Source organism: Choloepus didactylus, chromosome 3 (assembly GCF_015220235.1).
Source record: "Choloepus didactylus isolate mChoDid1 chromosome 3, mChoDid1.pri, whole genome shotgun sequence".
NCBI classification, from domain to species: domain Eukaryota; kingdom Metazoa; phylum Chordata; class Mammalia; order Pilosa; family Megalonychidae; genus Choloepus; species Choloepus didactylus.
Genome location: NC_051309.1, coordinates 184,889,329 through 184,902,655, shown reverse-complemented (window position 1 = coordinate 184,902,655; position 13,327 = coordinate 184,889,329). Strand labels below are relative to the sequence as shown.

Below are 13,327 nucleotides of genomic sequence, written 5' to 3'. Positions count from 1 at the left end.
CCCACGGCAGAGCCAAGCGGCCCAGGGCTTCCCTAGAGGGACAGCGCACAGTGAGAATGTAGCACGGCATCCCCCTCGGCTGAGGGAGGATCGCGGCTGGGAGGGAGGATCCGCTCGGAGAACCCAGGGGTGCTACACTAACTCCGGTGGTTTATGGGACACCAAGAGCGAGCTGCCATTCCTCCCTGGCCACCCGTGCGCGTGCCCCACATTCAGGGCGGGCGACTCCAGCGGCGCGCCCAGGCTGAGCTCTCCAACTGAACACACAAGAATCATTTCCCCTCACTACGGGGGAAAAAAGGTTGAGAACTGACTGGAGGGATATAGGTGGTTCACAGACGCCATCTGCTGGTTACACAGAGAAAGTGTACATCACCAAACTGTGTCTCTGAAAAATTAGATCAATATCCCTTTTTTTTGATACAACTTGAAAGAACCCTATCAAGCAAAACAAATGCCAAGAGGCCAAAAACAACAGAAAATCTTAATGCATATGATAAAACCAGATGATATGGAGAATCCAGCTCCAAACACACAAGTCAAGATTTCGGAAGAAACATTTACCTCACAAATTTAATTAAAGAACTACAATCAAAGAACAAAAACATGGCAAAGGATTTAAAGGACATCAAGAGGACCATGGCCCAGGATATAAGCACCATAAAAAAGACCCTAGAAGAGCATAAAGAAGACATTGCGGAGGCGGGGCAAGATGGCGGACTGGTGAGCTGTATGTTTTAGTTACTCCTCCAGGAAAGTAGGTAGAAAGCCAGGAACTGCGTGGACTGGACACCACAGAGCAATCTGACTTTGGGCATACTTCATACAACACTCATGAAAACGTGGAACTGCTAAGATCAGCGAAATCTGTAAGTTTTTGCGGCCAGGGGACCCGCGACCCTCCCTGCGAGGCTCAGTCCCATGGGAGGACAGGCTGTCAGCTTCGGGAAGGAGAAGGGAGAACTGCAGCGGCAGCCCTTATCGGAAACTCATTCTACTGATCCAAACTCCAACCATAGATAGACTGAGAGCAGACACCAGAGAATCTGAGAGCAGCCAGCCCAGCAGAGAGGAGACAGGCATATAAAAAAAACAACACGAAAAACTCCAAAATAAAAGCGGAGGATTTTTGGAGTTCTGGTGAACATAGAAAGGGGAAGGGCAGAGCTCAGGCACTGAGGCACATATGCAAATCCCGAAGAAAAGCTGATCTCTCTGCCCTGTGGACCTTTCCTTATGGCCCTGGTTGCTTTGTCTCTTAGCATTTCAATAACCCATTAGATCTCTGAGGAGGGCCCTTTTTTTTTTTTTTATCCTTTTTTCTTTTTCTAAAACAATTACTCTAAGAAGCCCAATACAGAAAGCTTCAAAGAATTGCAATTTGGGCAGGTCAAGTCAAGAGCAGAACTAAGAGAGCTCTGAGACAAAAGGCAATAATCCAGTGGCTGAGAAAATTCACTAAACACCACAACTTCCCAAGAAAAGGGGGGTGTCTGCTCACAGCCATCATCCTGGTGGACAGGAAACACTCCTGCCCATCGCCAGCCCCATAGCCCAGAGCTGCCCCAGACAACCCAGTGTGACGGAAGTGCTTCAAATCACAGGCACACACCACAAAACTGGGCGTGGACATTAGCCTTCCCTGCAACCTCAGCTGATTGTCCCAGAGTTGGGAAGGTGGAGCAGTGTGAATTAACAAAGCCCCATTCAGCCATCATTTCAGCAGACTGGGAGCCTCCCTACACAGCCCAGCAGCCCAGAACTGCCCTGGGGGGACGGCACTCACCTGTGACATAGCACAGTCATCCCTCAACAGAGGACCCGGGGTGCACGGCCTGGAAGAGGGGCCCACTTGCAAGTCTCAGGAGCCATACACCAATACCAAGGACTTGTGGGTCAGTGGCAGAGACAAACTGTGGCAGGACTGAACTGAAGGATTAGACTATTGCAGCAGCTTTAAAACTCTAGGATCACCAGGGAGATTTGATTGTTAGGGCCACCCCCCCTCCCTGACTGCCCAGAAACACGCCCCATATACAGGGCAGGCAACACCAACTACACACGCAAGCTTGGTACACCAATTGGACCCCACAAGACTCACTCCCCCACTCGCCAAAAAGGCTAAGCAGGGGAGAACTGGCTTGAGGAGAACAGGTGGCTCGTGGACGCCACCTGCTGGTTAGTTAGAGAAAGTGTACTCCACGAAGCTGTAGATCTGATAAATTAGAGATAAGGACTTCAATAGGTCTACAAATCCTAAAAGAACCCTATCAAGTTCAGCAAATGCCACGAGGCCAAAAACAACAGAAAATTATAAAGCATATGAAAAAACCAGACGATATGGATAACCCAAGCCCAAGCACCCAAATCAAAAGACCAGAAGAGACACAGCACCTAGAGCAGCTACTCAAAGAACTAAAGATGAACAATGAGACCATAGTACGGGATACAAAGGAAACCAAGAAGACCCTAGAAGAGCATAAAGAAGACACTGCAAGACTAAATAAAAAAATGGATGATCTTATGGAAATTAAAGAAACTGTTGACCAAATTAAAAAGATTCTGGACACTCATAGTACAAGACTAGAGGAAGTTGAACAACGAATCAGTGACCTCGAAGATGACAGAATGGAAAATGAAAGCATAAAAGAAAGAATGGGGAAAAAAATTGAAAAAATCAAAATGGACCTCAGGGATATGATAGATAATATGAAACGCCCAATATAAGACTCATTGGTGTCTCAGAAGGGGAAGAAAAGGGTAAAGGGCTAGGAAGAGTATTCAAAGAAATTGTTGGGGAAAACTTCCCAAATCTTCTAAACAACATAAATACACAAATCATAAATGCTCAGCGAACTCCAAATAGAATAAATCCAAATAAACCCACTCCGAGACATATACTGATCACACTGTCAAACACAGAAGAGAAGGAGCAAGTTCTGAAAGCAGCAAGAGAAAAGCAATTCACCACATACAAAGGAAACAGCATAAGACTAAGTAGTGACTACTCAGCAGCCACCATGGAGGCGAGAAGGCAGTGGCACGATATATTTAAAATTCTGAGTGAGAAAAATTTCCAGCCAAGAATACTTTATCCAGAAAAGCTCTCCTTCAAATTTGAGGGAGAGTTTAAATTTTTCATAGACAAACAAATACTGAGAGACTTTGCTAACAAGAGACCTGCCCTACTGGAGATACTAAAGGGAGCCCTACAGACAGAGAAACAAACAAAGGACAGAGAGACTTGGAGAAAGGTTCAGTACTAAAGAGATTCGGTATGGGTACAATAAAGGATATTAATAGACAGAGGGGAAAAATATAACAAACATAAACCAAAGGATAAGATGGCTCATTCAAGAAATGCCTTCACGGTTATAACGTTGAATGTAAATGGATTAAACTCCCCAATTAAAAGATATAGATTCGCAGAATGGATCCAAAAAAATGAACCATCAATATGCTGCATACAAGAGACTCATCTTAGACACAGGGACACAAAGAAACTTGAAGTGAAAGGATGGAAAAAAATATTTCATGCAAGCTACAGCCAAAAGAAAGCAGGTGTAGCAATATTAATCTCAGATAAAATAGACTTCAAATGCAGGGATGTTTTGAGAGACAAAGAAGGCCACTACATACTAATAAAAGGGGCAATTCAACAAGAAGAAATAACAATCGTAAATGTCTATGCACCCAATCAAGGTGCCACAAAATACATGAGAGAAACACTGGCACAACTAAAGGAAGCAATTGATGTTTCCACGATAATTGTCGGAGACTTCAACACATCATTCTCTCCTATAGATAGATCAACCAGACAGAAGACCAAGAAGGAAATTGAAAACCTAAACAATCTGATAAATGAATTAGATTTAACAGACATATACAGGACATTACATCCCAAATCACCAGGATACACATACTTTTCTAGTGCTCACGGAACTTTCTCCAGAATAGATCATATGCTGGGACATAAAACAAGCCTCAATAAATTTAAAAAGATTGAAATTATTCAAAGCACATTCTCTGACCACAATGGAATACAATTAGAAGTCAATAACCATCAGAGACTTAGAAAATTCACAAATACCTGGAGGTTAAACAACACACTCCTAAACAATCAGTGGGTTAAAGAAGAAATAGCAAGATAAATTGCTAAATATATAGAGATGAATGAAAATGAAAACACAACATACCAAAACCTATGGGATGCAGCAAAAGCAGTGCTAAGGGGGAAATTTATAGCACTAAACGCATATATTAAAAAGGAAGAAAGAGCCAAAATCAAAGAACTAATGGATCAACTGAAGAAGCTAGAAAATGAACAGCAAACCAATCCTAAACCAAGTAAAAGAAAAGAAATAACAAGGATTAAAGCAGAAATAAATGACATAGAGAACAAAAAAACAATAGAGAGGATAAATATCACCAAAAGTTGGTTCTTTGACAAGATCAACAAGATTGACAAGCCCCTAGCTAGACTGACAAAATCAAAAAGAGAGAAGACCCATATAAACAAAATAATGAATGAAAAAGGTGACATAACTGCAGATCCTGAAGAAATTGAAAAAATTATAAGAGGATACTATGAACAACTGTATGGCAACAAACTGGATAATGTAGAAGAAATGGACAATTTCCTGGAAACATATGAACAACCTAGACTGACCAGAGAAGAAATAGAAGACCTCAACCAACCCATCACAAGCAAATCAGTCATCAAAAATCTTCCCACAAATAAATGCCCAGGGCCAGATGGCTTCACAGGGGAATTCTACCAAACTTTCCAGAAAGAACTGACACCAATCTTACTCAAACTCTTTCAAAACATTGAAGAAAATGGAACACTACCTAACTCATTTTACGAAGCTAACATCAATCTAATACCAAAACCAGGCAAAGATGCCACAAACAAGGAAAACTACCGGCCAATCTCCCTAATGAATATAGATGCAAAAATCCTCAACAAAATACTTGCAAATCGAATCCAAAGACACATTAAAAAAATCATACACCATGACCAAGTGGGGTTTATTCCAGGCATGCAAGGATGGTTCAACATAAGAAAATCAATCAATGTATTACAACACATTAACAAGTCAAAAGGGAAAAATCAATTGATCATCTCAATAGATGCTGAAAAAGCATTTGACAAAATCCAACATCCCTTTTTGATAAAAGCACTTCAAAAGGTAGGAATTGAAGGAAACTTCCTCAACATGATAAAGAGCATATATGAAAAACCCACAGCCAGCATAGTACTCAATGGTGAGAGACTGAAAGCCTTCCCTCTAAGATCAGGAACAAGACAAGGATGCCCGCTGTCACCACTGTTATTCAACATTGTGCTGGAAGTGCTAGCCAGGGCAATCCGGCAAGACAAAGAAATAAAAGGCATCCAAATTGGAAAAGAAGAAGTAAAACTGTCATTGTTTGCAGATGATATGATCTTATATCTAGAAAACCCTGAGAAATCGACGATACAGCTACTAGAGCTAATAAACAAATTTAGCAAAGTAGCGGGATACAAGATTAATGCACATAAGTCAGTAATGTTTCTATATGCTACAAATGAACAAACTGAAGAGACACTCAAGAAAAAGATACCATTTTCAATAGCAACTAAAAAAAATCAAGTACCTAGGAATACACTTAACCAAAGATGTAAAAGACCTATACAAAGAAAACTACATAACTCTACTAAAAGAAATAGAAGGGGACCTTAAAAGATGGAAAAATATTCCATGTTCATGGATAGGAAGGCTAAATGTCATTAAGATGTCAATTCTACCCAAACTCATCTACAGATTCAATGCAATCCCAATCAAAATTCCAACAACCTACTTTGCAGACTTGGAAAAGCTAGTTATCAAATTTATTTGGAAAGGGAAGATGCCTCGAATTGCTAAAGACACTCTAAAAAAGAAAAACGAAGTGGGAGGACTTACACTCCCTGACTTTGAAGCTTATTATAAAGCCACAGTTGCCAAAACAGCATGGTACTGGCACAAAGATAGACATATAGATCAATGGAATCGAATTGAGAATTCACAGATAGACCCTCAGATCTATGGCCGACTGATCTTTGATAAGGCCCCCAAAGTCACTGAACTGAGCCATAATGGTCTTTTCAACAAATGGGGCTGGGAGAGTTGGATATCCATATCCAAAAGAATGAAAGAGGACCCCTACCTCACCCCCTACACAAAAATTAACTCAAAATGGACCAAAGATCTCAATATAAAAGAAAGTACCATAAAACTCCTAGAAGATAATGTAGGAAAACATCTTCAAGACCTTGTATTAGGCGGCCACTTCCTAGACTTTACACCCAAAGCACAAGCAACAAAAGAGAAAATAGATAAATGGGAACTCCTCAAGCTTAGAAGTTTCTGCACCTCAAAGGAATTTCTCAAAAAGGTAAAGAGGCAGCCAACTCAACAGGAAAAAATTTTTGGAAACCATGTATCTGACAAAAGACTGATATCTTGCATATACAAAGAAATCCTACAACTCAATGACAATAGTACAGACAGCCCAATTATAAAATGGGCAAAAGATATGAAAAGACAGTTCTCTGAAGAGGAAATACAAATGGCCAAGAAACACATGAAAAAATGTTCAGCTTCACTAGCTATTAGAGAGATGCAAATTAAAACCACAATGAGATACCATCTAACACCGGTTAGAATGGCTGCCATTAAACAAACAGGAAACTACAAATGCTGGAGGGGATGCGGAGAAATTGGAACTCTTATTCATGGTCGGTGGGACTGTATAATGGTTCAGCCACTCTGGAAGTCAGTCTGGCAGTTCCTTAGAAAACTAGATATAGAGCTACCATTCGATCCAGCGATTGCACTTCTCGGTATATACCCGGAAGATCGGAAAGCAGTGACACGAACAGATATCTGCACGCCAATGTTCATAGCAGCATTATTCACAATTGCCAAGAGATGGAAACAACCCAAATGTCCTTCAACAGATGAGTGGATAAATAAAATGTGGTATATACACACGATGGAATACTATGCGGCAGTAAGAAGGAACGATCTCGTGAAACATATGACAACATGGATGAACCTTGAAGACATAATGCTGAGCGAAATAAGCCAGGCACGAAAAGAGAAATATTATATGCTACCACTAATGTGAACTTTGAAAAATGTAAAACAAATGGTTTATAATGTAGAATGTAGGGTAACTAGCAGTAGAGAGCAATTAAGGAAGGGGGAACAATAATCCAAGAAGAACAGATAAGCTATTTAACGTTCTGGGGATGCCCAGGAATGACTAGGGTCTGTTAAATTCTGATGGATATAGTAGGAACAAGTTCACAGAAATGTTGCTATATTATGTAACTTTCTTGGGGTAAAGTAGGAACATGTTGGAAGTTAAGCAGTTATCTTAGGTTAGTTGTCTTTTTCTTACTCCCTTGTTATGGTCTCTTTGAAATGTTCTTTTATTGTATGTTTGTTTTCTTTTTAACTTTTTTTTTCATACAGTTGATTTAAAAAAGAAGGGAAAGTTAAAAAAAAAAAAAAGAAAGAAAGAAAAACAAGGAAAAAAAAAAAAGATGTAGTGCCCCCTTGAGGAGCCTGTGGAGAGTGCAGGGGTATTCGCCTACCCCACCTCCATGGTTGCTAACATGACCACAGACATAGGGGACTGGTGGTTTGATGGGTTGAGCCCTCTACCATAAGTTTTACCCTTGGGAAGATGGTTGCTGCAAAGAGAGGCTAGGCCTCCCTATATTTGTGCCTAAGAGTCTCCTCCCGAATGCCTCTTTGTTGCTCAGATGTGGCCCTCTCTCTCTGGCTAAGCCAACTTGAAAGGTGAAATCACTGCCCTCCCCCCTACGTGGGATCAGACACCCAGGGGAGTGAATCTCCCTGGCAACGTAGAATATGACTCCCGGGGAGGAATGTAGACCCGGCATTGTGGGACGGAGAACATCTTCTTGACCAAAAGGGGGATGTGAAAGGAAATGAAATAAGCTTCAGTGGCAGAGAGATTCCAAAAGGAGCTGAGAGGTCACTCTGGTGGGCACTCTTACGCACACTTTAGACAACCCTTTTTAGGTTCCAAAGAATTGGGGTAGCTGGTGGTGGATACCTGAAACTATCAAACTACAACCCAGAACCCATGAATCTCGAAGACAGTTGTATAAAAATGTAGCTTATGAGGGGTGACAATGGGATTGGGAAAGCCATAAGGACCACACTCTAGTTTGTCTAGTTTATGGATGGATGAGCAGAAAAGTAGGGGAAGCAAACAAACAGACAAAGGTACCCAGTGTTCTTTTTTACTTCAATTGCTCTTTTTCACTCTAATTATTATTCTTGTTATTTTTCTGTGTGTGCTAATGAAGGTGTCAGGGATTGATTTAGTTGATGAACGTACAACTATGTAATGGTACTGTAAACAATCGAAAGTACGATTTGTTTTGTATGACTGCGTGGTATGTGAACATATCTCAATAAAATGAAGATAAAAAAAAAAAAACATAGCTTGTAAGGGGTGAAAATGTGATTCGGAAAGCCATATGGACCACACTCCCCTTTGTCCAGTGTATGGATGAATGAGTAGAGAAATGGGGGCAAAAAAAAAAAAAAAAGGCACCCAGTGTTCCTTTTTACTTTAATTGTTTTTTTTCACTTTAATTTTTATTCTTATTATTTTTGTGTATGTGGTAATGAAAATGTTTAAAAATTAATTTTCGTGATGAACACACAACTATATAAATGGTACTGTGAACAACTGAATGTACGCTTTGTATGACTGCATGGTACATGAATAAATCTTAATAAAAATGAATTTAAAAATAAATAATAAATAAATAAATAAATAAATAAATAAACCAGTGAGAAGCTGTAGCCATAATGAGGGTCTGTGGGAACATGCAGTTATATTGGGCTCAAAGTAATGTACCATAGGAAGAGGCTTCATCACCAGAACGAATCCTAAATTAAAACTCCACTATGAAGCCAACTCCATTTCCTTTGAGCATGCAATTTATATTATCACATTTATGGTCTGTCTCAACCTCAATTAGACTTGGGAGTGGGGGGAGAAAAGACTTTTATAATAAGCAATAATGGTATCATTATGATAAATTAAGAAAACACACAGTGCAATTATTAATATGAAGAGCACATCTGTACAGTGTAAATGGAGGGGGGGGTATATCTAAATACATCTCAACATTCCAAATTACCTGGCTAAAAAAATGAATAAGGTACTTTTACATAAATGGAAGAAAAAAATATGTCCACTCCTATCTAAAAAATGGAAAAAGTCAAAGGAAATCTTCTATAGCCTTATAATAAGCAGGAATTCTTCACTAGAATTAAGAAGCTCGGACAGGATCTGGGGGAAGGTGAGGATGTGCTGAACATCCTCACCTGGACTGGTGTTGATGTTGTCACAAACATTGGGACTGGCGGTTTGATGTGCTGAGCCCTCAAGCATGGGACTTACCCTTATGAAGCTCGTTACCGCAAAGGAGAGTCTAAACTTGCATGTAGTTGTGCCTAAGAGTCTCCCCGAGTACATCTCTGTTGCTCAGTTGTGGCCCTCTCTCTCTCTAACTGAGCCATCTCGACAGATGAACTCGCTGCCCTCCCCACTACGTGGGATGAATGTGGACCCGGCATCGTGGGACTGAGAGTATCTTCTTGACCAAAAGGGGGATGCAAAATGAGACGAAATAGTTTCAGTGGCTGAGAGATTTCAAATGGAGTCGAGAGGTCACTCTGGTGGACATTCTTATGCACTATATAGATAACACCTTTTAGGCTTTAATGTATTAGAATAGCTAGAAGTAAATACCTGAAACTACCAAACTCCAGCCCAGCAGTCTGGACTCCTGAAGACGATTATATAATAATGTAGATTACAAGGGGTGACAGTGTGATTGTGAAGACCTTGTGGATCACACCCCCTTTATCTAGTGTATGGATGAGTAGAAAAATGGGGATAAAAACTAAAGGACAAATGGGGTGGGATGGGGGGATGATTTGGGTGTTCTTTTTTCACTTTTATTTTTTATTCTTGTTCTGGTTCTTTCTGATGTAAGGAAAATGTTCAGAGATAGATTGTGGTGATGAACGCATAACTATGTTATCATACTGTGGACAGTGGATTGTATACCATGGATGATTGTATGGTGTGCGAATGTATTTCAATAAAACTGAATTTAATTAAAAAAAAAAAAAAAGAAGACATTGCAAGAGTAAATAAAAAAATAGAAGATCTTATGGAAATAAAAGAAACTGTTGGCCAAATTAAAAAGACTCTGGACATTCACAATACAAGACTAGAGGAAGCTGAACAACATCTCAGTGTCCTAGAAATCCACAGAACAGAAAATGAAAGAACAAAAGAAAGAATGGAGAAAAACATTGAAAAAATCACAATGGATCTCAGGGATACTATAGATAAAATAAAAAAGTCCAAAGTTAAGACTCATTGGTGTCCCAGAAGGGGAGGAGAAGGGTAAAGGTCTAGAAAGAGTATTCAAAGAAATTGTTGGGGAAAACTTTCCTAACCTTCTACACAATATAAACACACAAAGCATAAATGCCCAGTGAACTCCAAATAGAATAAATCCAAATAAACCCACTCCAAGACATATTCTGATCAGACTCTCAAATACTGAAGAGAAGGAGCAAGTTCTGAAAGCAGCAAGAGAAAAGCAATTCACCACATACAAAGGAAACAATGTAAGACTAAGTAGTGACTACTCAGTGGCCACTATGGAGGCAAGAAGGCAGTGGCATGACATATTAAAAATTCTGAGAGAAAAATTTCCAGCCAAGAATACTTTATCTAGCAAAACTCTCCTTCAAATTTGAGGGAGAGCTTAAATTTTTCACAGACAAACAAATGCTGAGAGACTTTGCCAATAAAAGACCTGCCCTACTTCAGATTCTAAAGGAAGCCCTACCAACAGAGAGGCAAAGAAAGGAGAAAGAGATATAGAGAATTTTAATAGACATATATAGTACCTTACATCCCAAATCACCAGGACACTCATTTTTCTCTAGTGATCACAGATCTTTCCCCAGAAGGGACCATAAACTGGGACATAAAACAAGCCTCAAGAAATTAAATTTAAAAAAAAAATTGAATATACTCAAAGAACATTCTCCAAACACAATAGAATACAAATAGAAGTCAATAATTTTTGAACTATAACTCCACTATTTACTTCCTACATGATAAAAAATACACAAACTCTAAGGACAAATCAATGGTTTTGAACTCAATGTAAAATACGCAATTTTAGACAACTATATAAAGGTGGGGGAATGAAGGAGTATAGGAACATGGTTTATGTGCCCTATTAAAGTGAAGGTGGTATCAAAGACAAACAAGATTGATAGGGATTTAAGAGGTTAATTTTAAGCCCCACAGTAAACACAAAGAAATTATCAGAGAATATAACCATAGAGATGAAAAGTAGAGTTTGGGTTAAGAGAAATGGGGGAAGGGGCAATGGGAAGTCAAGAAAGGAGTGTAGGGTTGCTGTTTGAGGTGAAGGGAAATTTCTAGTAATGGATGGTGGGAAAGAGCATAACATCATTCTAAATGTGATTAATCCCACTAATGGAAGGCTAGGAAAGGGGTGGAATGGGAAGATTTAGGCCGTATATATGTTTCCACAATTGAAGAAAGAAAAAAAAAAAAAAGACAGTCTAACTAGACAACAATTGAATGCTAAGGATGAACTTGGATGGGATTGGAGGATAGAGGACAGGTGGCTCAAAGGGACGACAGTTGAGACATAAGGAAAAGGAAATATAGAATGTAAGCATTGTATCATTGTTGAATCTCTTATACTTCTTAGCTGTGCTGAATGGAATCACATAAAACAATGTTCTTGTTCATGGGAATTACATACGTGAATTATAGTGTATGTTCAAGGATGTGTGCAGCTAACTCTCACATATTCAGAAGACAGAGAAATATATGATGGATGTTAGATAGGGAGGGAGGGAAAGAAAGTGATGTGACAGCATGTTAAAGTTGGTGGATTGAGCTATCGGGGGAGGGGGTCAGGGTATGATGGAATTCTGTGTATGCGGCTAGTATTGTTTTTGCAACTATTCATGTAACTTTGAATTTATTTCAAAATAAAAAAAAAATTTTTAAATATAAAAAAAAAAATAAAAGAAAACAATCCCTATATGCAGTAAATAAGTATTATAAGAGTCATGGACCTGCACATGATGATTGCAAAGGCTATCTTTTAGTGTTTTCCTTGGCCCGGAATGCTTCAACCTCCTTTCACCAAGCATGTTCCCCAGAACAAAGAAGCTTAAATTTGCAGTAAGTTTCTCACGGAATCACACTAGTTAGAGCCAAAAGAAACAAACAAAAAAACAAAAAACACCTGAAGCTTCCAGTAACAACAATATCTCTAACAACTACAGGTCATCACAAACCTAGGTGTATACCTTGATTAGACGTACTTAGGGCCCCTTGAGCTAATCCATGAGATATTCAAGGGCAACTCTTTTTAGAATGGACTGTCTCCAAAAGGTCCTTAATTGCACACATGAATTAATTAAGGCCACAGTCCGCCTTAAAAAAAGGCTGCCAAATAGTTTCTCTAGCCAAAAATATTTGGAAGCTGAGGCCTTAAATTTTGCTAAAATCATTATTATTACTCATAACACCAGCTAATATTTATTGAGTGATTTTACAATGTGCAGGCCACTGTGCTAATTAGCTTAATACACATTATCTCATGTAATAAGCTGATGCCCAGAGAGGTTAAGTAACTTGTTCAAAGGTGCCCATCTAAGTGGTCAAGTGGAAGTTAAACCCAAGCAGTCTGAATCCAGAACTACGTTGCCCCTTGGGTTTCTAGCAGCCTTATTGATATTCCCCTCTGTTGTTTGGCTGGCGGCATAAAGATTTTGCTGGGTTTTCTCTTCCTTTGGTTGGCAAGAACTCCTTAAGAACAGAAGTGTCTCCTTGGCCAATCTATTTATGTCTGGAAAAGAGCCACTCTACAGGGTGTCAAAACTCATCCAGGAGTATTCAATAAATGTTTACCAAAAGAATGAATCCAGTTCTGAATTTAAAAGAAAAAGAAGACAGAAGAAAAAAAGGAGATTGTCTCAAAATTTATTCTTACCAAGTGCTCATATGGAACTCTGTGCATTCTACTTTAGTGACTCAAAGAGGGAGAAATCACAGAGAAAAGTTGTGGCCAGGGGCAGGATTATTCTGTCAGAAAGGAGGGCAAGGTGCTAGATCCAAAGAGATTAATGAGAGGCTTCCAACTTAAGTCTTCCATAATGAAAAGTCAGAAAAT

The 13,327-nt window shown here is 39.4% G+C and overlaps 1 long non-coding RNA gene across 2 annotated transcripts in view; it reads right to left on the bottom strand.

The window, feature by feature from the left end:
• Positions 1-13,327, bottom strand: part of LOC119530018 — an 84,675-nt gene that overhangs the window by 70,825 nt on the left and 523 nt on the right. The window lies entirely within an intron of this gene.